The sequence below is a fragment of the Leptonotus elevatus genome, chromosome 14 (assembly GCF_054856555.1).
Source record: "Leptonotus elevatus isolate MCC_2025b chromosome 14, RoL_Lele_1.0, whole genome shotgun sequence".
Taxonomy (NCBI): Eukaryota; Metazoa; Chordata; class Actinopteri; order Syngnathiformes; family Syngnathidae; genus Leptonotus; species Leptonotus elevatus.
The window spans coordinates 6,245,951-6,271,254 of NC_141252.1; the positions used below are offsets into that span (position 1 = coordinate 6,245,951).

The 25,304-nt window shown below is 38.6% G+C and overlaps 1 long non-coding RNA gene across 2 annotated transcripts in view; it reads right to left on the reverse strand.

Moving 5' to 3' along the window:
- Positions 1–456: 456 nt before the first annotated feature.
- LOC147162755 (uncharacterized) overlaps positions 457–25,304 on the reverse strand; it is an 81,414-nt gene continuing 56,566 nt past the window's right edge. For both annotated transcript variants that reach the window (XR_015097170.1, XR_015097169.1), the window contains exons 3-4: positions 21,690–21,796; positions 457–746 (exon numbers count right to left, since the gene is read on the reverse strand). This is a non-coding gene — a long non-coding RNA (uncharacterized LOC147162755). The remainder of the gene's footprint in view (positions 747–21,689; positions 21,797–25,304) is intronic.

The following is a 25,304-nucleotide window of genomic DNA, read 5'->3' on the forward strand; positions in this document are numbered from 1 at the left end:
CTCATTGTGACAACAATGTCCTGTTACATACAATCCTGGCTAAATTGGCAACATTAAAAGGAGTGGCATGAAGTTTTTGTCTGTGTCCTACATGTGACAGAAATCTCTGGTATTAAGTTTGGGCCATATATGAGGGAAGATAGCAAGAAAAAAGCCTACTCTTCGAACGAAAAATATCCAAACCCGGCTAACCTAGTAACACTAAAGGATCTGAAGGAATTTCTAGCAGTTACTATTGTGTCCTGAATGAATGAATGCAATGTAAAAAAAAGGTATACTTGTATCTGTTTCTATTTTTCCATGGTTTTATAGCAATAGAACACAATATTGTGTGAACCTTTCAAAATCAGTCAAAATCCAGTAAAACAGCCGGGAGCGTAGGGGGTTGCTTCAGTAAAAATGTCTGGGAGTAAATGAGTTAATTGGTTTTATTCTGTCGGATGTCAAAATCGGTTTTGGCTGCCAAAAATCAAGAAAAACATACACAAAATGGCTGCCATGTTCCCATGATGCATTGCATTGCGAAAACAACACAACAACAATCCCTTTCCGAGTGTGACTGAATCAGCTCAAGTCTTGTCAAGCAGCGACAATGGCCTTCCGCTCACGTGGCCGCTATACCTTTCCTGCCGTTTCCCGGCATTCCCGCCGTGTTTTGGCGTTGGAGGTCCGTCCCTCAGGGCTGTTTTGGCCTCCCTCCCGCCTGTCTGACATCATAGACTGTGGCGTCTCCTGATCCGCCGGCGCTGCAATGAGATGACGTGACAGGCTTAATTTACAGTGTCAGGGCCTTTCAAAATTCACCCCCCGTCACCCCCGCCCCTTCCCTTCCTCATCCTCCTCTGACAGCCATCCCCGCATTTATAAATTAGCAGAAACATTAACCTTTCCGCTGATTGTAACGCGTTCCGAGGGAGGCAAATTAACTTGCGTTTGTTCGTGTCACTGTTTTTAAGGCTTGACGAGGAGGGATTGAAGCGAGGGGATGGAGGAGATGATGTGATGCTTGCATGATGATGGTGACATTGCGCAGCAGGTTCAACATCATATAATTGCAGTCGCCCTCTCGTCGCAATTTCTTGGCAAAACATGTAATAAAGTGTCCTTGTTGTCAGATCATCACATTACAGTGGAGATAGAAACTATACACATTCCTGTTCAAATGACATTTTTTTTCCTGATATATAAAAATATAAGACGAAGATAAAATATGTCAATGTTTTACACCATTAATTCAACTAAGCCTACAAGAACATCTGAACTTTATTTGGGTATAAATTGAAATTGATCTATAGCACAAAAAGTGTAATTAATGAAAAAAAAAACTTTGTGTAATTTTGCTTTTGTATATTTTAATGGGCCTGCAAAGGATGAAATATTCACATATTTTTAGATTTTTTTTTACATTAAAAACATTTTTTTTTTTAAAGGAAAATTAATGCAAAAAAAGGGAAATATTTTTGGGGGGATTTCAAATTACTTGTTACTAGTCTTGTTTCATATAGCCCTGAGAAATTCTCAATTGTTAATTTTAGATTGTAAATTTTAATGGGCCTGCAAAGATGAAATGTGTCCATATTTTTTGCATTTTTTTTTTTTTACATTAAAAGTATACATTGAAAACTATTATTTTTAAAGGAAAATGAATGCAAAAAAAGGGAAATATTTTTTATTTGATTTCAAATTACTTGGATTTTTTTCAAATGTGTCTTGTTTCATATAACCCTGAGAAATTCTCAATTGTTAATTTTAGATTTATTTAATTTTATCTTTTATATTTTCCGGTTGATAGAACAGATAACATTTATATATATATTTTTTTACATGAATGCAGGGTTTCTCAAATTGAGGGTGGGGGACAAAACATTGGTTGCCATTCAGTGTTTTGGGGGGGTCAGTAAAGCTATTTTATTGGTCTATAATCATGTTTATTGCAACAAATAATAACATTTGTTGTTCTTCATCATTGATGCACATTATGGCATTTCAATGTTTATTTTTAGTTTTCCTGTATCGTTTTAAAATGACCAGGGAGAAAAAGACACATCCGGTTGAAATATAGATTCTCACATATTGATGCAAAGTGCAAATGTTCACTTTTCAGTCGGGGTGAAAAGTCTCAAAATAGAACGTGAACAGCTTGTTGCGGAGTTTTGCGTCTATTAGGCTAATGAGAGGAAAGCACACAGATGGTGTTGTTTCACAAACTCGCAGGCTGCGAATCAAAATGTCATCACTGCCATAATTAGTGAGAAAATAACACTAAAAGAAAAAAATAATAATAACACACGCTCATCGCTCAATCTCACCGCCGAGTTTTCATTGTAGCGAGCCCAAAAGGAAGTGACATTAAATAGCCTCTTCGTGTGCTGTGTTAAAAAAAAAAAAAAGAGGATGTTTAGTGGTGAAACAATGGTACTTGGGTAGCATATGTTGCATTTAAGCGCTGTTGAGGCAGCTGCGGCGCTTTTGTGGAGCCTTTCTGGATGTGGGCCAGCTCCCAGAAGAAGAAGTCGAAGAGGAAAAAGAATCACCCCACTGAGAGCTAGCAGGAAGAAGACACTTTTCAGTGCAGCTACTTCCAGATGCAGGACACGGGTCATCATGATGACGACGACGACACATACAGTAATTCAATAGGATGCAAAGAATTAAACCGTTTGTGCGTCGTGATTTGCACAGTTGTGCTCCTACGGGTATGCACACTTTGGCCACCAGGGGGCATACTCACATGTTAATGCAAAAATAAATAACGAAGAAGATGGTCATGAAGCAAGCAGATTTAAACGTTTTAAAAAGGTTAAGTTGCATACACAATATATGTACTTTGTTTTCATTAGGGTGAAAATAAAATAAAATGAAAATGTATTTCATAGTGTATTTAGCGGGTTTAACGTCTATTTCAAAATACTTACATACATTTTACACCCATTACAATATATTGTATATTACAGACATCTTCATATATTTTAAATATTCTATTATAATTTTCACAGATTTAAGAACAAATCTTAAAATGTTTAAAAACTCAAATATATATTTTTACATCGTTTAATCTTATGCATAGTTCATTATTATTACTATTATTAATAATTATTATTATTTATTACGGTCAAAAGTGAGTTGAGTAAATGACATGCATTTGAGCAAAACCATGAGTGGCTTCCGGGTTCCCTTTAGTGGTGCGCAAAAGACTGATTTAATTGTTCAAACGGTATTTGCTGTAAACAAAAGTTTGAGCCATCAGTCGACAGATTACCGAGGGTATAAAATGTTGCATTTCAGTCACTCAGAAAGACGCATCAAGTTGGATAAGCTGCTGCACGAGTTCTGATGTTGACTTTCTAACTGTGCACCACAGAAAGTGCCTGTCAATCAACTGATCAGAAAAATCCAGACGAGCCCAAAGGTATCGTGTCCCTCAGCAGCATTACATTGTTCACTCCGCAGAACACGTCCAGCAAAGACGACTCAATAATAACGAAGCCCAAAGGTAAGGCGATCCCTTTTTGTCCGACAGTCTTCATATCTGTGAGGTGAGCCCTCCAAATGGTTACGAGGTGAGAAGTTTTCAATAACTGCACATTGCCTCGGGCCAAGATTAAACTGAATCTGTGCCCGGCGCCAGAATCTCGGATTACAAATCTGGAACCTGCCAAAGGGTGGTTTAACTCATTGCTGTCATTCCGCGGTAATCCCGTCTCACAATACCTGTTTTGCACTTATTTTGTGTTTTCAACACAAACAAAATATTTGTTATGACAAAATATGGAGTTTGTTTAAGCGGCCTATTAACTCATTCACTGCCATAAATTCATTTGAACTATTTCTATTAGTTTAACATGCCGACGCCCCTAATTTTTAATAATCTTTTTTTAATTATATTAAATATAAATATATTTATTTATTGTAATTATCGCATGACTTCACTAGTTAACTCGCGATTAATCAAATCATTTATATCTGTTCTAAATGCACAACAACAACAAAAATCTAGGTTTTCATACTCTTGTTAACAAAAGTGGAAAACATATTTAAACTGATAGAAATAGTTCAAATTAATTTTGGACGTTTATAACCGTCAATGGCAGTGAAGGAGTTAAGTAGACTCATGTTGTATTAACACATCGATATAAAAAAAAAAAATGCAATCTTGTTAACACTACATACTAATCTGAATTGCTAGCTATTTTTTATGCTAATGTTATCGTGTTGTGCCAATTATAACAACACAACAGGATGTTTGGCATTGGCAGGGATGTACTTTTTCCTAAATATAAGCAAAACAGCGGCAAATACATCTTGCTAAGCTGTAATTTTAATAAACCATCGCGGGAAAAGCCACCAAGCTACTTTCTTTGTGGTAGCTTAGCAACCAGCGCCAAATATGGGCAACAGTCCACTGTTCCACTGCCACGACACATTATATTGCTTTGCTTGAGTTTTGCGAAGAAGACGACGAAGAAGACAACGATGTGTACAGACAAAAATCAAGAAAAAAGAGCAGACCAGGTAAGAAAAAGAAATGTTTGGGAGGAGAAGTGGAGCGACTCCTGGGAGCCCCTTTTTCATGACTTGACTATGAGTATTGACTTTGGCCTACAGTCACAAGCGGATAACACGCGACGTAAGGGCTTGTCTTAAGTGATTACTGCCAATTACAAATCTGTCTGCATGTAACCCGATCTGAGCACTTGAGTTCACAAAGCACGCACACACAACACACAACACACACCCACACCCACACACACACACACACACTTTATGGCTCATACAGTGAATAGAAAACTATAGTGGAAACAGGAGGACGATTGTGACCTCCAGTGTTCTATTCTTGTTTTTTAAGTATTGTAACACACGTTGAATTTGGAATCTTCTTTTTATTTATGGCTCGAGTGCTGACAAGGAAACTAAAGAGAAACAGGAGACCCACTTTGACCTGAAGTCTACTGTTCGGAAAGTAGAAGTATTGTCACTCAAGTTGCATTTCGGAGTCCTTCTTATTTTATGGCTCGAGCGGTGAATGGAAAACCAAGGAGAAACAAGAGACCCATTTTGACCTGCAGTCCGTATACTGTATGGTCACTCAAGTTGAATTTCGGACTCCCACTTATGGTATGGCTCAAGTGCGACTTGAAAACTAAGGAGGAACAGGAGACCCATTTTTATACTTGAAATATTATCGCACATGTTGAATTTCTAGTTCCTTCGTATTTCATGGCTCAAGCGCTGACTAGAAAACTAAAGAGAACCAGGAGACTCATTCTGACAGTATAGTAAGGTCATTCAAACTGAATTTTTGATTCCCTCTTATGTTATGGCTCGAGTGCTGACTAGAAAACAAAGGAGAAATAGGAGGCCCATTTTGACTTGCAGTCCAATGTTGTGACATTATTAGTATGATCATTCATGTTGAATTTCTGATTCCATCTTATGATCTGGGCCAAGTGGCGACTAGAAAACTAAGGAGAAACAAGACCCATGTTGACCTGCAGTATTTCTGTTCTTATACTTTTATACACATTTTATTTTTCAACTCGAGCGGTGACAAAAAAAACTATGTGACACCATTTTAGATCTGCACTGTACTGTTCTTATATTTTAAGTCTTGTCACATTAAATGTCTTTCTTCCCTCTTATGTTATAGCTCGAGTGCTGACTAGAAAACAAAGGAGAAATAGGAGGCCCATTTTGATCCGCAGTATTCTGTTCTTATACTTGAAGCATGATCAAACATTTTGAATTTCTATTTTTTTCGTATTTCAGAGCTCGAGCGGTGACTAGAAAACTATGTTCAAATGGGAGACCATTTTAGATCTGCACTGTACTGTTCTTATATTTGAAGTTTTGTCACATTTAATTTCCTTCTTTGTTCTTAGTTTGCAGCTTCATTACTGACAAAAACAAAAATAAGAAGAATCAGGAGAATTTCTAAATCCTTTATCCTATTTTATGGCTTGACCGTCATCAGAAAGGAATGGTTCCATCTTAATTTGCAGCTTGAGAGGAGACTAGAAAACTATGTCGGAACAGGAGGCTAATTTTTACCTGCAGTATACAGTTCTGTTTATTTTAAGTATCAACATTAAGCGAACTAGACCCCCCCCCCCCACACACACACACACACACACACCCACACACACAGGGTTGCTCTACTGTCTGGTCATGACAGCCGAGTTTTAATTGGCCAAGGTTGGTGCGGCACGGGCCGCTGTCATGATGCTGCCTGGCAGTTTGGAGGGGGGGTATATGAGGGGGTTGCGCCCACCCGCCCACCACGGGGCCTGTCAAACGGCCCGCGGTCTCCACGGGAACCCCCTCCTCGCCGCCGTGGGCGTCCCGCCTCATTTAGGAGCGTGCAGACAAAGCGCCAATTAAGCGGGGCTTTAAACAATCAAACGGAGTTCCTCAGGGCCCCCCCATCCCCAGACTCTCCGCAGGGCCGCTAGGAACGACTGACAGAGATGTGCACACATAAATCCTTGCCTGATAGAACACACACGCATGCACACACACAGCTGTAAACATAACTGTATCATGACTTAATCGAAAGATACTTAATAAAATAACTCGCTGCTTGAACCATGAATAAAAAGGGAATCAGAAATTCAATGTGAGTGCCAAATTCAGAAAATATATGAATAGCATTAGTTAAGACAAGAAAGTCTCTTGTTTCACAATAATTTTCTCGTCAGCACTCGAGCCAAATATTAAGGGTCAATCAGAAATTCAACGTGGCTGATTTAACTTTTATATAGAAACTCTATACAGAATTAAGGCTCAATTTCTAGTTACTGCTTTGAGAAGGAATAAAAAATTCAACGTGTGTGATATTACTTAAGAAATACATGAATAACGTATAGTATACTGCAAGTCAAAAATGGCATTCCTGTTTCCCTATTGTTTTCTAGTCACCACTCGAGACATGAATTAAGTGTGAGTTAGCATAAAGCTAACATATTTTTACAAGGCAAAGTCATTCACTCCAAACCATTTCACTGACGCAACCCCCATCGTGTTTGTTTTACCGAATTTTGATAGATGTTGCTATTAAAACATGGAACCTACCAAAATAAAAAATAGTCTCTTCTTTCATCAGGAAAAAAATAAAGTATATTTCTATCTGTTTCTGTTTTGCAGCAATTAGCATTAAAAAATAGCTATGTTTCATAATTTTTCCCAAATCTGTTTAAAACAGTGGGGAAAAGAGCTTATTGCAACATCACCCTGGTTGATCTCTTATACTCTGCTGCCGCCTGCTGGCTGTTTTTATAATAACTACCATTGATTCAAGCATTCCCATTCAGTTTAGAGGCTGCATCAAAGTCTTCTGTATGCTCTAGCATGATTTGTTATTTTGTATGTATAAATACGTCTTTGGGAGCATGGTAATATTCAAAATAGAACACATTTATACATTTTTGTGAGCAAATGAGTTAAATACACAATGTATAATTTTCTCTTTGTTTACTTTGACAGTAAACTTCAACTGGGAGTGGCAATAACATAAGAATACTATACTAGAGTTCAAAATGCGCTTCCCTGTGTCCCCATATAGTTTCCTAGTCACCGCTCTAGCCATAAATTAAGAAAGAATCAGAAAGAAACTCATCATCAAGCAAGGGAGCAGCACAAGAACACAACGTCTTTAAAAGTATATTTCCGCGGCTCCCCTCCTCTCTCGCCATCTTCTGCTCTGAGCTTCCATATGGCCCCGCACCCTCCTGACAAGCCCGTGGCTAAAGTCCATCCATCATTCCAGCGAACGCGCAGACTTGTTATCAGCTCAGGCGGGCGCTGGGGAGAACCGAAACGAGAGCCTGGGATGGGAATAACAGATTCCAGGCAAATTGCCCCGGCCTGCCGCCTCCGACTATTTTGTCACACACCGGAGCGTCATTTGGCTGCGGGATGTTTTATTTTGGATTTTTTTTTTTTTTCGACCTACAGTGATTGCAATGACAGATTGAAGAATCCGACGGCGGAGATGGAAATGTGCTCGGTTCATGTTGTGGCAGTGCAGGGACTGGAATGCAGCTCGTCCTGGAGGGGGAGATACAAGCATGCAGAAACACTTCACACAGCAGCAAGAAAAAAAAAAAAAAAAAAAAAAAAAGATGACAGACGTGAGCTACACCTCAGCGGGATACAGACGGAATATTAACACTCCTGCCTCACACTCGTAATCATAACAGCGCAAGTGGACATACGCGGTCCTGCTAAAGTACGTTTATAGAACGTCTCCGGTGATTTATTGGAAAAGGAAGGAGAAGAAACGTCCCAAAAACCACCAAAAAATATCACCTCGCTCTCATACAGTAGAAAAATAAACACGGCTCTTAAGGCCAGATGCTGCCTGACTTCACCATGTTTAGCAATGCCAGGATAAGCACAGACAGTTTACATTCGCAAAAGGAAGTTCCAGCCAGTCACAGAATTGAAGAAAAAAGAAAAAATTCAAAAAGGCTGCATCATTTTCAATTTGAAGGAAAATAGTCATGTATTAAAGCAGAAGTGCAAGAATCACATTGTTTTCTAGTCAGCACTCGAGCCATACGTTACAAAAAGTGAATAATTCATTATACTTAAAAAAATCAAATAAATAGTATGCTGCAGGTCAAAATAAGCCTCACTGTTTCTCCAAAGTTTTCTCGTCGCCACCTTTGCTTTAGGTTACAAACTAAGAATTGATGAGATAATAAATATAAATGGATTTTGATCTGCAGGGTGATCAACGCACATTATACTTCTTAATAAGTGTAAAATGAGACCGGCCTGCTATTGAGGGTGGCCTCACTGGTGCCAGACTCCTTGCGGACGGACATGTAGCCACCATTGCACCCGTGCTGCCACGGCGGTCGCACATAATTGGTCAACTGGCTGGTGCGCCATGGAGTAACATGAAACCCCATTAACAATCATCATATTTATTTATGAGGCTGCTATGTATTGTTGCTCACACTTCCTTACTTACAGTGGACACACGATCCTTGTCGAAGGCTTCCTGGGAGGACGAGGAGCCTACTTCCTTGTACACTCGCTGATAGCATGAATTATTAAGAAGGTGTAAGGAAAACCTAATTAGATGATGTGGCTTGTTATGAGCTCCCACCTTGTGGAACCTTTTAGGATGCAGTGAAGTGCAAGAGCAGCAATTTGGGATCATTTATTTAATCGAAGTATATTGGAACAGTAACACGTAGACAAACAAAATAAATACGCAATGGCATATTTTCTTTACCATCTGTGAAAAAAACACTTATATCACTGCAGCTAACTGAGCTGAATTGTGTCTTATTTTTGTACTGTTTATGCCAATCTCGTTAGTATACTGCCCCCAAATAGCCAAGGAATCACACAATCACAATAAATTGTAATGCACAAACTGTTTAATTCTTTAAATTATACTTAATGATGTTATTAATATATATATATATATATATTTTTTTTTTTTTTTACTTTTTTTGGGGGGTGGCTAGAACAGATTCATAGCATTTCCATTCATTTCAATGGGAAACGATGATTTGAGATCTCTCGAAACTATGCCTACATTGTGATGGGATCCATGTAAATAGCCACACAGCCGTTTTGCCACGAAAGAGGCTGAGTGAGGCCACTGTTGTGGTCAGAGCTGTCTCTCACGTGTCATGTCGGATGATGTGGCGGGGGCGGGGGTGGGGGCGGGGAGGGTGACGTGTTGGTTGTTTTTGATGTACAGCGGGGGGGCTTTTTGTAACCTCTTAAAGGCTTGTGGGGGATGAGTCAGGAGGGGAGAAAGGGGGAATGCGCAACCGCAGTGTTGAGCCTCTTGTCCATCAAAGTCGACGGCCAAATAGACAATTGGGTGACACGGTTTCAACAATATACACATACAAAATGCATTTACTTAACATTCGAAATAAGTCAAGCAAGTTGCATGTTTAAACTTTTGTTAACTAAAGTTTACATAATAAAAGCAAGTGCACTTGTCACAACTGATGCCAGACCTCACCTTTTAAAATCACAAGCATTCAGTCATGGATAGGCACAGATACTACAGTACTGTAGAATACGAGGCTAGCAATCGCAAGTTGGTTAAAAGTAATTCCGCTACATCACATGCAGAGTTTCTCTGTTACGGGGGTTGGTCTGGAATAACTGTATGTGTTCTTAAGCGCCCCGAAAATATGATATATATATATATATATATATATATGATATAAATAACGCGTAAAGGGGAAGTCAACCCCAACATTCTTTTTTTTGACAAGTATACGTTTATGCAGCCCCGCTTGTCTAAATATGGTAGTTTGGTTAATATTGCAGAGAAATCCAGCATTTTTATCAATATCAGTAGGCGGGCATTTTGCCACTTCCTGTCGAGTGAAAATGACAACACATTTGCTCAGGTCTCAGTTAACAACCAATCACAACACAGCTTCAGAAAACAGGTGAGATATGATTGGTTGTTGCCTGAGCCCTGAGCAAAATTGATGTCATCTTCAGTCGACAGCAAGTGGCAAAATGGACGCCCCCCCCCTGAGATGGATATAAATGGCTGGATTTTGCTTGATCAATCATTTTCCTCATAGTCATATTAATCAGAGTGTCATGTTTAGACTAGTGAGGTCACATATAACATATTATTGTCAAGAAATGTTTAAGGTTGACTTACTCCTTAATTTGACATTTTATAGGTATTAAATACGCTCTATTAAGATGACCAAAATGTTGGGAGTAGTGCTTATGGCAGACTTTTTGAAAGTAAAAAAATAAAATAAAATAAAAAACTAACGATCTGATGTGAATTTCGTACAACTATTCAGGCGAGCCTTGGGAACCAAAGTGGGCCTATTTCCAGAGCAGGTGGTCTTCCTCAGCCGTCATCTGGATGATGCCGAGATAACCTTCGCTATTTTACAAGGCCCCAACTTTGTTTAGACAACCCCTCCAAAAGCCAAAAGGCACTCCTCGCGGCTGTCACTCTAAATGGACTTTGGGAAAACGGAAAATCAAGGCAAATTCCCCCCAAACCAAAGAGAAAACTGTCGGGGCTAGAGTCAACAAATAAATGACGGTACCACTTTGCATAGCACAAAAGAAGGGGCGTCATGTGGACATTCGTGGTTGTGCATATGAATGAGCTTCCTGTTTGAAAATAAAAATAACCACTGCATTCACACGTTGGGAATATGACGGGAAGTTACTTAGCTCGTATGGCAACTGACACACCAAGTTTTCCTCTCTTGCCGGAATATAAACATTCACTCAAAACACCAATCACAATTTCCAGCATGATATCATTTAGCCAGATGCTCCTCCGCATTTGTGCGCGCTCATCATTTTGTGTGAATACAGCCGCTCATTGTGAATTATAATAATTACGATTGGCAACAGTCGGAAAACAGTCGGAAAGTAGGTCGTTGAACCTGAGTTCAAACGCCCTTTGCGTGTTTGTTTTGAAGTGAAATGTATGTGTGTTGCAGGATTTCTTTATTTTTCATTATCGTTAGTTTTTATTTTGTGTTGATGTTTTTTGTGTTGTTTTTTTACTCAGTTTGTTGATGTTTATTAGTTTTTATTTTTATTATTTTGAAAATGCCTTGTTTTAGTTGAGTTTTATTTTTTAATATATGGAGTATCTGTGAGTGCGTGATTTAAAAATCATCAATAAATATTGCATAATCAAGTAAACTAGAGATCCCAAACAACGGTTCGACTTTTCTTCTTCTTTACGGCCATAACATAATTATCAATTGATGAAGATTTAAAAAAAACTAAAAAACAAAACAACTATGGACATTTTCGCTATAATTATAGTTAGTTTCACTTTTATTTTAATAATGAAAATGTTTTTCCCGTTTTTATTTTAGTTACAGTATTTTGTTAGTTTTTGTTAACTTTAATACCCCTGATGTCTCGTCAGCGCACCACATCCCTTTGCTCACATCTAAAACAAACCTACAAAGAAAAATGCAACAAAAAAAAAGCTGTTTATGGCCTTGTGGCTTGGAAGCGCGCTCGCTGATGTCATCTGGCGGAATGTCGTTAACGTCTGGGAGAGGGAATGGGAGGGAGATATGACGAAAGGGCCCGTCAAGGATTGGGTTGCCATCCCAAGGAAAAGCTCGGCAGTTCAAAGTAGATAGCGTGTGCGTCTTCCCCCTCGCGCTGTGAGTCATTAGCAACGGTGATGTAAAGCCGCGACGATAGCGCCGTAACCGAGCCGCCGATGACTTCCAGATGTGCCCAACGCATTTTCTCCAGCTATGCAAACAGTTGTGATCAACGAGGAATAGCTGCCGTTATCTGTGTGAGTGGAATAAACGATGTGTAGCTCACAATTTAGGATGTGAATTGAGATTCTATTGTCAGGCTCACACGTAGTGGGAAAGCAAATCATTAAAAAAAGAAAATCTTTAGTCTTGTTCTTTCAAATCAATATTCATTCAGTTTCATTTATTTATTTTTTAATTTGTTTTCCCAATATTCTTCTACTGGTAGTTTTTGAAAATAATAACTAAAAAACGTATGGAAATAATTAAGCAAAACAATAGATTAATATAACAGACACAAATATAGTATTAAATAAATAATTTAAATCAAACTAATTTAATAAAAGCAGCAGCGGATTGGGAAAAGGTGACTTTTTTTTTTTAAAGAAGCCACATATGCTTTTATTGTCTTTTCTTTTTTTGGGTCATAAATGACATAACAATACACACTGGCATATATTCTTTATCCTCTGTGATGAATGATCAATATTATTACAGCTTGGTTGTGACTGCATGTCTTCTGCTGTGATCATCAACACATTTATGTGCTTTATGATGATGATGATTTATGTGTAATAAATCAGAAATTGTTTATTGTAACATAGATAAATTTATCTTGTGTTTGTTAATCCTAATGTTAGTGCTATTTTCCTAATTAAAAAACACGTGGCGCAAATTTTTGGTACGGCCTTTTGGGTTACTGTAAGGAATTGAAGGCATTTCCATACATTTCAATGGGGAACGCTAATTTGATCATTTTGGAAGCCACAACTGCTGTTGTTTAAAAACAGATGGCGTTAAAGAAGCAATAAGCATATCAGTGTAATATATTTGGACCCTTGTGTTTGGAATTCCCAATAAATGTGTTGTGAGTGCAGCCTGGAGCGGAACGCTGGAGTAAAGTGGTGTGTGTACGTGGCGAACGGGTGAGGGGGGGTCAAGGGGCGTGGAAGAGAGGCTCATCAATCACCTGGAGGTGACACACAATGAAATCTGACCGCGGCCCGAGATGTTTTAATACAGCATCCATTAGAGCCCTCAAATAAATTGCAATTTGGAAAACAGAACAGAACAGCGGCCAAGTTTTCCTCATCCATCTTGCTGCCGTGTCATGTAATGTAATTGCGTTGTTAATTTATCCAACAAGTTCCTCGCTTCGCCATTTCATCCGCATTGCTTAATTTCCCTGTAGAGTACATTTTCTCTCTTTCTCTCCCTCCCTCGCTCCTCATCCTCCCCGCTAGGCAGAGTAATGTTTCTGCTTAGCATGGCATTAGTCGAAGGGCTAATCAAAGCGCCGGGGTCCGTGACACTTTGTCAATGGCCCGGAATGGCCGACCGCCGCGCGGATTGGATCGGAGGCCTCGGCTGCCCACTGACAGCAGTGGATGCTAACGGATCGCATCCATACTATTGACAGACGGTCCAACAACACTGCAAGTATAGAGAAAGGAGAGGGCAGTGTTTGGAATGAGGAAGGCTGGGCAAACACAACCAACTTGAAAGTGCAAAAACATAGGCTAATGGGTTTTCAGAGCCAGGATGAGGTCAGTGAATGCAACATGTGAGATTAACAAGTGCCACCAATTATTTTCTGACTAACAATACATTTCTGTAAATTTGAGTGGAAATGACTTTTTGACATAGTTTTGTATTTTTGCGGCATTTTTGTTATTCATGCCATTCATAACTTTATTTTTTAAATAAATTATGTTTGTTCAATATATATTTTATTATAGTATAATTCTGCACACATTGTACTAGATATTTTATTTATTATTATACTTTTTCAACTTTTTTCAACATTTTGTTATTGCTATTATATTATTACTAGTAGAAGTTTTAGTACTGTGTATATTTTACACATACATTTAATTTCTTGCTTCTTTGTCTTAGCTATCGTTTTCTTTCCTTTTAAAACACATTTGATTACTTTTGAATATTAGTAAATATTGTTTTTTTTTTTAAATGTTATACTGTTTACTGTAATTTTTGATTCCCACTCTTGCAACGCAAGCCTAATAACATTTATTTAATTATTATTTTTTAAATTGTTGTCTTTTTTTCCCCACAAGAACATACTGTCATATCACTTGAAAAAAATACTAATATGCTTGCAAAAAAAAACACGATTATTTTCGTCGTTTTTCTTGATTTACAAAAAAAGCTCAAATATAACTTAGGCACCTATGCTATTAATAATAGAATTATGAATATATTTTTCTTAACTAAAAAAAAACATGTTTTTTTTTATACATCTGTTTATAACCTTTAAACCCCCCCCCCCTCTATTTTATTATTTTACTCATTTGTGTGTGAAAATATTAAAGAAAACATTGATCAAAAGCATCAGGGTAAACCTTGGATTTTCGCCCACCCTGTCACCTGACTAAGGCTCTCTCCGGGGTTGGGGCGGAGCAGACTTGAAGGTGATAGCGGCGAGAGTGTGGCGTCAGGCCCGGGAGGGCCGAGGAGAACAAGAAACCTGACGTGATCAAAGGATGACAGGGAAGAAAAAGGAGGAGAGTCGACCGACACAAAGGATTTTTTCCACAAGTTCCCTTGCGGAAGATTTCTACCGGCTGATCGAGAGAGCGGGGGGCGACGTGGACCCCGCCTCGCAGTCATAGTCCATTTCTGCAACATATGAGTCCATTATTTCTGACACGCGAGGATACTTGACAACACAAAGTCAGGTAACAGTCAGATGTTTAGTTTGAGATGGAGAGGTCGTGAAGACGAAAGAGAACAATGGGCAAAACAACATCTGCATGATGCACCAATCAAAAAGATTAACTGTGTTTTTATATGGCTCTGACACCGAAAAGAACCAAAGAGGACAAACTGCTTACTAATTAGAGTGAGACGTCGCAAAAAACAGCGACTCGAATACTTGCAGTTTTGGAAGTGAGGTAGGGGGCCAATAAGCAATGAGCAAGGGGTTTGTAGCCATAGATAGGTGCCCGCCATCTCACAGCGTACCTGCACCGCATAAGAGGACGGAATGGCGACAAGGGTAGCTGACGATGGGCATTCAAAACACATCGCCTCATTGCCGTGGAGACGACCTCGTGAGTCCTGACAATGTTGCGGAGTACATGTTATCAGAATGACAATTATGTACGCGTCTTTGACATCCTTGACAGAAAGGATGGATAGGCATACAATCTTCCACATGTTCCAGGAATCCATCGTATACCTGCAAACAATCCATCTGGACAAGCAGGATCCCCTTTTTCTGTTCTCAAATTATTTTATCCTGTTTTTGTTAATTTAGGAAGCTAGGTTTTGTGAATGTATTTTGCTTTCATTATGTCTTTTTTTTGGGGGGTTGAGGGATGCGTACAGGTTACATGTGTTTTGTTTGTTATTTTGGTCCTGAATGAGGGCTTCATTGTAAATTAGTATATTTTATTTATTATTATTTTTTCCTCTGTGTGTGTGTGTGTGTACGTTTTATGATTTTGCTGCGCTTGCCTAAGCCTAACCTAGGCTAACATAAATCCCAGCATAGATTTCATTCAACCAACGTGACAATGACCACAGAGTCCATAGAACAATGTTGTAATAATAAAAAGATGAACAGAATGTACATCAAAGTAAACTACGTCATAAATCACTTCTCATTATTTTGCTATGGGAGTAATGGAGATTAATCGCAAATAACTAACTCAGTCTGGAGAGTTACTCAAAGTGGTGAAACATGAATACAAGGTTATGCATAATGCTCTGACATGAGTTGAAAAATGTGCCTTTGATTTGAAAAATGGTTCACAAATGTATCACAAGGCATCTTGTCGTGAGCTCTGCAGTTAATATCCTTAAAGACTCCAGCCAGGACGTCTTGCAACTTCTTGACAAATGAGTTAAATAAGTATAGAAAGTAAGTTTCAAGCACAGACCGCACACAGACGGATTTATTTCAGAGGTATTATCTGACGCTACGATGCGGATTTGCCGGAGATGAATGTCAACAATTGGCTTTAAAATGCGCTTCCTTACCTCATGTGTTGATCTCGCACAGCTGTAACATGTAAAAGGCAATCATAGATTCATTTTTTTACCATTTCTTACACGATCCCACACATATCGTTTTGTGACTCACACCAAATATACAAACAGTCATATACAACAAACCTTATCTCCTGCAAATAGTGGGATGCATATATTAAAGGAAGTGACAATTGCCGCAAACATTTTAAACTAAATAAAATAAATAAATAAACAAGCTCATTTAAAGATGAAAAAGTCAGAGGCACACAACACTGTGGAGCAACCACATTAGAAGCCAAATGATATCCGCTAAACTGCCAGATAACCAATATTAGCTGAAATGTTAACATAAGAACATTGAAATATTCTGAATATTTTCTGTACATGAATGTACATTTTTATAATACTTAAAGAAGCAGAACTCTACTAACTTAAAAATAAGGGACCGATAGTTTAATTAGTATCACTATGAAGTCTAATTGTCTTATAATTGTCTTATTTTAGACAAAAAAATTTGGGTTATTTTGTTCAAAACAACCCGGAAAGTTGGGTCAAATTGACCCAAATAGTGGGTTGGTCCAATTTTTTTCACAAAAAAGGGCCAATTTCTGACCCAGCAGCTTTAAGAGTTTAGCTGAATCCGCCAGCGCATAGAAAGAAAAAAACCTAACAGTGAAAAAAAAAAAAGGAAAACGTTTTTCATGATGGCAAAAAATGAATATTTATTTATCCACTATTCGAGGAAGTACAGTTTGTTTTTTTGAGAGTTGGACCTTGAACCTCACAGAGAGAGCAACCTTCGCCCTTTCCTCTTCTCATATTCCCATCCTTATAAGAAGTGAGGAAAATGACATCTCAGGAGGAAGAACTTTTTTGTAAGAGATTCTTCCTTCTCGTGAGGGGGTGGTCTTCAGAGCGTGCACCCCAGCTAAGGACGACTGAAAGGCCAAACAAGCACTTGCTCGTCCGCCGTCATCCTGACAGGTGAATTGAAACATTGACAGGACTGAAATCTAACTTCGCCTCTTACGCCCTTGTTCAGGCCCGAGGGTGTCCAAGGTGGAAAGTGAGGAGATGAATTAGTAACCATGTTTTTGCTGTCAACAACATGGACCAATTACATTAGAAAATGTTAACATAAAGGACTGCATCTGTTTGTTGTTAAGATTAATGTGAGGTCAAAAAATAAAAAGAATTCTCACCCGTAACAAATGTGTCGTTTTGCAACCCAGATTGCAATTCTAAACATTGCAATTCCTCAACCTACACCCTCAAATTTTCCTTGTGAGGAGAAGCCAAATACAACTAAACCAGCGAATGCTTTGGAAACCAAATGGCCCACAAGGGATCACGGTGGAACTTTACAAAAGGGTAAACAAACATTTAAGGCCCAAACTTGACATTTAGTGTCCTTATCCATAGGGAAATCATCTGGCTTCAGGTGTATCAAATGTCCGCCAACCTTTAAAATGAGGAGAGGAATGCACTTCTAATTGAATTTGCAATCAACTTGGGTTTCAGCCATGGTGAGTCTAAACTAATTTTATCCTTTGCAATTTGTTCCTTGAGAGAAATAAAACATTTCAATAGAAACTCCTGAGAAAAATCTATCAAACGTATTGACAGTTTATTTTTTTATTTTTTTCACAGGCGCATGTTTCTATCCTTTTGCAGCATACTCAACAAGCCTTATTTTTAACCATCACCCTTTCACGGCCTCCTAAATCTTTGTGAGGGAGACTACAGGCTGGTAAAATGGTTATGACCTCTTTATCTCTTTTATGGACTCCTTGGCCATCTCATATGGAGGGGTGGGAAAATCAATGTAATTTCAAAGTAAAACAAAATCAATGGCATCTCCAATACGTTGCCAAATGACAGGTACTGTTCATCTCATCAATCCTTTATTAGAGTGGCGATGGCGTGGAATTAATGCAGGTCTGAATATGAGGATGAAAATCAGAGAAACTTCTGATATGACATCAATAGATATTTTACAAAGGGTAATAAAATCACAAGACAAGAAATGAGTGATATTTAATGACATCTGAAAATGTCAGTATAATTGATGAACAACAACAAAAAAAATCTTTAAAAAAGATTAACATTCAATATTTCCATAAAAAAACAGAGGGGTGGTTAAATAGCGAAAAACAATCCCCAAGTCCAAAAAACAAATAAATTAAATATTGAAATAAAAAATATGCAAATATGTGAATCTGTGGGTGCCAAACCACAAGTGAATACAGTAGTATTGTAACTGGTAGTGAACCATATTTCCATTGATTGTTCCATACCTGACCTATTACATTGAAGTGTGGGGGTACACAGCCAAAACCTACACTGAACCCATTTTTCTTTTACAGAAACGTGCTATTCGTGTCGTTTTCGGTTGTGGATACAGGGATCACATTAATCCAATATTCATGCAATTTAAAACTTTAAAATGGAATTAATTAATGGAGTTTAACTGCCTTAAAATAATGTACAAAGCCCATCATGAAATCTTACCAATTAACATGCAAATCATTGTTATATTTTTTTTAAAGGGAAAGTGAGTACAAATTAAGAGGAACAGATATTTTTTTCCAAAGCCAAATACAGAACAAAACAAAACAGAATGATGTATTTCAACTCAAGGTGTCAGTTTGTGGATGTGGATTACAAAAACAAAATCATCTCTGTCCATTTGCATTTAAAAATAAAAATCTATAAAAGCACAATTATTTTGTTTAATTGTTACTTAGAAAGCGTCTTGACTGATTGCTGTCATTTATTTTGTGTCGACTTTTTTTCTTTAATTTTGTGTGTGTTGAATCGGGGAAGGTATTATTAATTTTTCTTCTTTGTGGCCCTTTTCATTTCTTTTTAAGAATATTTTTATTTTCTTGAATTGTGACTGCATCATATTGTTGAAAGTGTATTTTTGCCTCACCGCTAGTTTGAACCAATACAAACCATATAATTCCATTTCAGCCCTACTCATATAGATTCTAGAAGGTTTTTTTTATATTCGAATTCTAAATCACACCTTCAAAGAGAACACTTTATCATTTATTAACGCAACTTTATCCATTATCATTAGTATCATCCATAAGACCAGTAAAAAAATATTACAAACATCCATAATCACTATTCTTCCTCTTGGTACTCATAATAATGCACAAAGTGACCATCCAAGTACTTCTACAGTCCGAATTCCCTCAGAAGGGACACTCAGCCTGGGAGAGGAAGGGATTAATGAGATAGATTTATCTTTTTTTTCTGGCATGACACACACATACACACGCACTATTGTTTTGTCTATATACATCCTATAGTGCCTTGGGAGAGTGCTGCTTCATTGAGTCCTATAGATCAGTGCGACCTACTGTATTTCCCCATAGACAAAAACCCACATATTCCCTCATACATATTTAAGAAATAAATATTATTAGTGAATATGTGACAAATATTGTTGACCTATTAACACAATACAAACTGATTATTCTGAATATGAATTTATATATTTGTTCTAATTGATTACAACCATTAATATATCAAAAGCATGTTATGAAACAAGTACAACCCGGAGCCACTAATATAAATGGATAGACATTTATGTAGTCCTTAGGAGAGCTGTTAAAAAAGGGCAAGAGTCAATAATTACTTACATGTTCTTTTTTGCCCAATGCAATCTTTTTTTAAGTTAACGTCTCTGGGAAATTGTTTTCCCCGCACAGCCTTGAGGTCTGATGTAAATTAGTCAAGAATTTACATTACAAATGGGCTTGTGAATATATAGAGGATGGGATACACATGTATAGCCATTAATTGGTTATAAAACACAGTACTTTGTAGAATTTCAGATTAGAACATCAATGAAGATTTAAATATGTACAGCTAGCCAGTCAACGGTTAGCTTGAGAAGCTAATGTAGCAGTCTCCATCTTCACTCAGTGTTGCTTTATGCCAAACAGTGCAATGACTGAATGAAGAGTAAATTTATTTGTTCACAATTACAGCTAGCCAGTTAATGACTAGCTAGCAGCTAACATAGCAGTCTACATTTTCACTTGGTCCTTCATTTTGTCAAACAGCACGGACAGATAAGACTCAAAGTAACTACAACCTGTCACAGAAGATCAAATTCAAAGTTGTTCATTCACAAAAAGTTGACAGCTAACATGTTTGTTAGCGAGAAGCTAACTTAGCAATCTACATCTCGCAGCACTCCGTTTTGTCCAGCGACACAAACAGATGTGACTCAAATGCACAAGACCAGTTGCAGAAGGTCGGACTAAAATTCATTTGTTTATAGACATTGGGCTACTACCCATTTAATGGCTAGTGGCTAGTGTGAGATGCTAACCACAAACAGATGTGACTCAAATGCATGGCACCATTCACAAAAATGTCCAAATATTTTGTTCACAGAAAGTGAACAGCTAGCCAGAGCGGCTAGTCAGTTGGCGGCTATTGTTTGCTAACCTAACATGGCGGTTCACTTCTTCACTCAACTTCTTCTTGTGAAACATTACAAACAGATGAAGTCAAATGCAGCACACCAGTTACAGAAGATACAAATTAACAACATTTGTTTGGTAGCTAGTGGCTTGTGTAAAAAGCTAACTGTGTCTACACTCAGTGTTCCTTGTCGAACGGCAGAAACAGATGTGACTCAAATGCATTAATCCAGTCACGAGTTCCAAATCGACGTCATTGGCTCACAAAAAAATGGACAAAAAATATGTTCAAATTCAGAATAGTACAACTTTTGTGTGTCATTGTCATACAAAGGTGCCACTGTTTGAAAATAGATACTAAGACGCACACGTCTATACACAATGTATAGACGTAAGCATTCCCTGTTCAGGCACATCTCCCCAGCACCTGTTTGAATAGTCAGCTGCTAAAAATGAGAGGACACCCTGTAATTACACAGGGAATGAATCATACACATACACACACACACACACACACACACACATACACTTCCTCCGCATTGCATTCCGTCCTGGGTGGCAACCACCCGGTGACCCCGGAGACAAGAAGGTGTGCTGCTAACAGGTGAGGATGCAGCTTTCAGCGCGCCACTGATCAAGTTTCTACAGAATCCTGGTGAGTGGCAATGTTCCACATTCAAAGTGCCCTCCCCCCCTCCCCCCCAATCGTAACAACAGGCCAGAACAAATCAGGCACTAATCCCAGAGTCCTTGACCTCCCGCTGTTAATGGTCCCTGTTTTCAGAACACAGCGAGAGAATCACCAGCTTGTATTCCAATATTTTCTCACAAGAATTTAGCAGCGCGTGATACAAAAATCTCAAGTACGTTGTTGTTCTTTTCTAGCACATGTTAATAAAACATACAAAATGTTAATCAAAACACAGGACTATTTTTCCCACACTGCTCATACTTGGATTGTGTTTTGAGATATTTTGGGAAATACCAGCTGGCTCACCTGCTTTCTGGGGTTGGTCACGTGAGGTTTGCAAGCTGAGCTCATGGGAAATGTGACCGCAATTTCAGTGTACAGCAGGTGGCAGGAGAGGACAAAATTGCAGGCCCCTGGGAAGGATAAAAATATGTTTTTTTTCCTGCTTAATTCTAATATTAGTTTAGACTGGACAGGGTTTAGACTAGTTGTGGCACAAAGGACATAAAGCAAATACATATTTTAAAAATTATTATTATTATTTGATTTCCACTTTAAAGTTGCACACAAACAAAATCACAAAAAAATCCAATAAGCTTCTACATTCTTGCAAAACTTAAGTTAAACACATTTTTCCTGGAAAATATACTTTAAAAAAGTTATATCTGTAATATCACAAATTTAAAACACACACACACAAAAAAACTTAAAATTTTGAAATTGAATTGAAAATACTTTTTGGTGGGAAAAATGTGAAAAAGCCTCAAAAATCAGAATTTCAGAATTTAGTGGAATAGGAGAAAGTTGCACAAAATTATGGGCTAAAATTATAAAGATGAGCAGTTTAGTAATCCCCCCCCCCTAAAAAAAATCTGAAGAAATCCACCTCTAAAGTCATCCATCCATCCATCTGCTAAAACCGCTTATCCCCATGAAAGAAAAAAAAACCCATAAAAAATATGCTTCCATTTTTATTTATATTTATTTTTTATCTTTATTTATGCAGGTAAGGCAATTTGAGAACAGATTCTCACTGGCAATGCCGAGCAGAGAGCAGAGGTGAATTATACAGTAGTTCAGTGGGACTGAGTGAGACTCCCTGCAGGAGGCTTCCTTTTTCATGGTAAAACCAAAGGCATTGTAACATGTGACTTGAAGTCTTCTGCTATCAGCAGGTTAATTAACTGTGGAGAGCGCTCACCGCAAACCCTAAATCATTCATTCAGCGCTTTGTCACGAGCCACCAACTTAAGCGCCTTGACGAGGGGGTTCTGCACGACACTCACGTTTGGATCTTTAGCTACCAGGGAACGTACCCCTCGGGTGTCACTATAAATGCGCTCGTATCGCTGCGATGGCAGCGTGCGTCCTAATCTGTCCATTCAGATGCAAGGACAACAAGTGGATTGTGTGGTGCAGTCTTGGATGTTATTATTTTGCTGGAGGAGGCCCAATGCCACCCACTCTGCACACCATCTCCTCCTTTGTCTCACCTAAATTCCACACCAGCTTACAGTAGATGTCAGAAGCTATATTTACACCCGTTGTCACCACTGTGAGGAATTCCCAGCATTCGGTGGCAAAGAGGGCACGGAGACCATCTTTTTCATTTGTGTGCAGCTTTAAGGGTTGGGCTTCATTTTGTCACTTGAAAGGGATACGTGACTACTCATTGAGACATTTTCAGCAGTAAAAAGTTAACATTTTGTCCAGAATTAATGTGATAACTTCAGTTAATATCTTAATTATTTTCTTCATTTGGTGTCGGCTGAAGATGACATCACCTGTGCTGAGGACACTGATCTGTATATATTAGTGGATAGCCCTGCACGCCCATGCAAGCCGTTGAAGCCACAGGGCGGCCATTTTACTGCTCCCATCTCGCGAGCAGGCTATTGTATAAACTAAACGTATATGTACAGATTAGACATATACAGCACGTAGGGCCAGGGGGCGGGTGTGTGTGGGATTGTAGCGGGTGGTCACTATTTTTTTAACAAGTGGACGGTATGTGCTGCTTTGAAGACCCCCTTTTTCTTTTATCGCTCAGTTCCTTAGATCCCAATATTTGATTAGGCAGAGGCATCTTTTGTTGAATAAAAGTTATAATTCTTTAAAAAAGTAAACATCATTAACTCATTTGTTCACAAAAACGTATAAACATGTTTACATATTTTCATGGTCCCAAAAACGTACTTATCCGTTTTTTTAATCTTTTTTTAATTATTTTTTTATGCTAGAGTGTACAGAAGGCTTTGATGCAGCCTCTGACCTGAGGAGATCGCTTAAAGCAATGGTAGTTATTACAAAAAAAAGGCCAGCAGCTCTTTTCCCCAGTGTTTTAACAGGTTTGCGAATAATGATGAAAATGAGCTATATTCTAATGCTAATTGCTGCAAAATGGAAACTGATTTAAAAAAAAACGTGTTTTTCTGATGAAAGAAGAGACTCAAATCTCTCTTTTGGTAGGTTCCATGTTTTTATAGCAACAAAACACAATATTCTATGGGCCTTGCAAAATCAGTCAAAATCCAGTAAAACAGCCGGGAGCGAAGGGGGTTGCTTTAGTGAAAATGGCTGGGAGTGAAGGAGTTAAGCATATAATTTATACATGTATTTAAGACAAGTTTTAAAATGTCCTCTTGTTTACGTTAAACAAATGTAAAACATCATAGATCACGCGGTTTCTACTAAGTACGGTCTCAAATGTTCTCCAATTTCCATACTGTAAATGTATAGGATCAAGAAACGTTTCTTGGGAGGCGTAATATGGCGGCTTCAAAAATGTTGGCCTATTGGCAATACAGATCAGTGGCTGAGGAAGTAGATAACGACCAATCATGCTTCACTTGTTTTCTGGGTTTGGTCAGCAAACTGAGCCATGATTGGTCGTTGCCTACCTTACCGTAAAACAAAATATAAACTTTTTACTGCTAAAAATGGCTGAATGAGTTCAGCATCCATTGAAGAAGTATTGATGGACATACTGTTCACTTCTAAATCAAGGCACCACTGTACTAAACAAATCATATAAAAACCGCTCAATTTCCCTTTCATAACATTATCCAGATTGCAAACAAGTTGAACCCCCCCCCCCCCCCCCCAGACTTTACAACGCTCTTATTCCCGACGAATATCACCTCCATAAATCAACTCCCTTTTTTCTAAATCATCTCATAAACTTGTTTTTTCTTCTCCACGCTCATCAGCATTTCTTTGTTTAACATTTATGTTTATTGATAAATGAAGATGGCCTTAAATAATGCAGAGCAAAACATTAGCCGCGAGCGAAGAGATATTAATAATTGATGGGGTACTACGGGGAAGGGGGCTGATGGAGGGGGGCGGGGGGGGTACACTGGGAATAGATAATATTAGCTTAATGCAAGCCGGTGTGAACGGGCCAAGTGTAATGGGCCCCGCCGCCTTTAACGGATGATAGTTATTGTGGCCTGAAAGTTGGGGAGAGAAAAAAAAAAAGAGGATGGTGGTGGCGGGGGGTTAGGGAGGGGTGGGGGGGTGGGGGTGGGGGGGTCGGGGGTCTCATAGATTTGGCTCATAGGAGCTGACAGTGCAAATAGTGTTTTTAATAGCAGCAGCTTGACACATTCTGCAGAGAGGCCCTATAATGGTCAGCTCTGTGCTTAGCGTAAAGGGAGAAAAATGGCCCGCCGCTATTAAAACGAAACTGGAGACGGTCCTCGCTCTTACTTTGTTGTTTTCTTTTTTTCCCCCCTCAACTACGCCGCCCCATCACTCATTTTGATCCCCTCCTGTCCATTTCCTGCCTGCAGTCTCACTTGACCCACACGCACACACGAACATGTGAACACATTGAGCATGCTGGCTCATATAGGGACCCTGATCTATAACCTGCAGTTGAAGGGGGTGCAATGGGGGCTCATTTTACACAGTGACCGA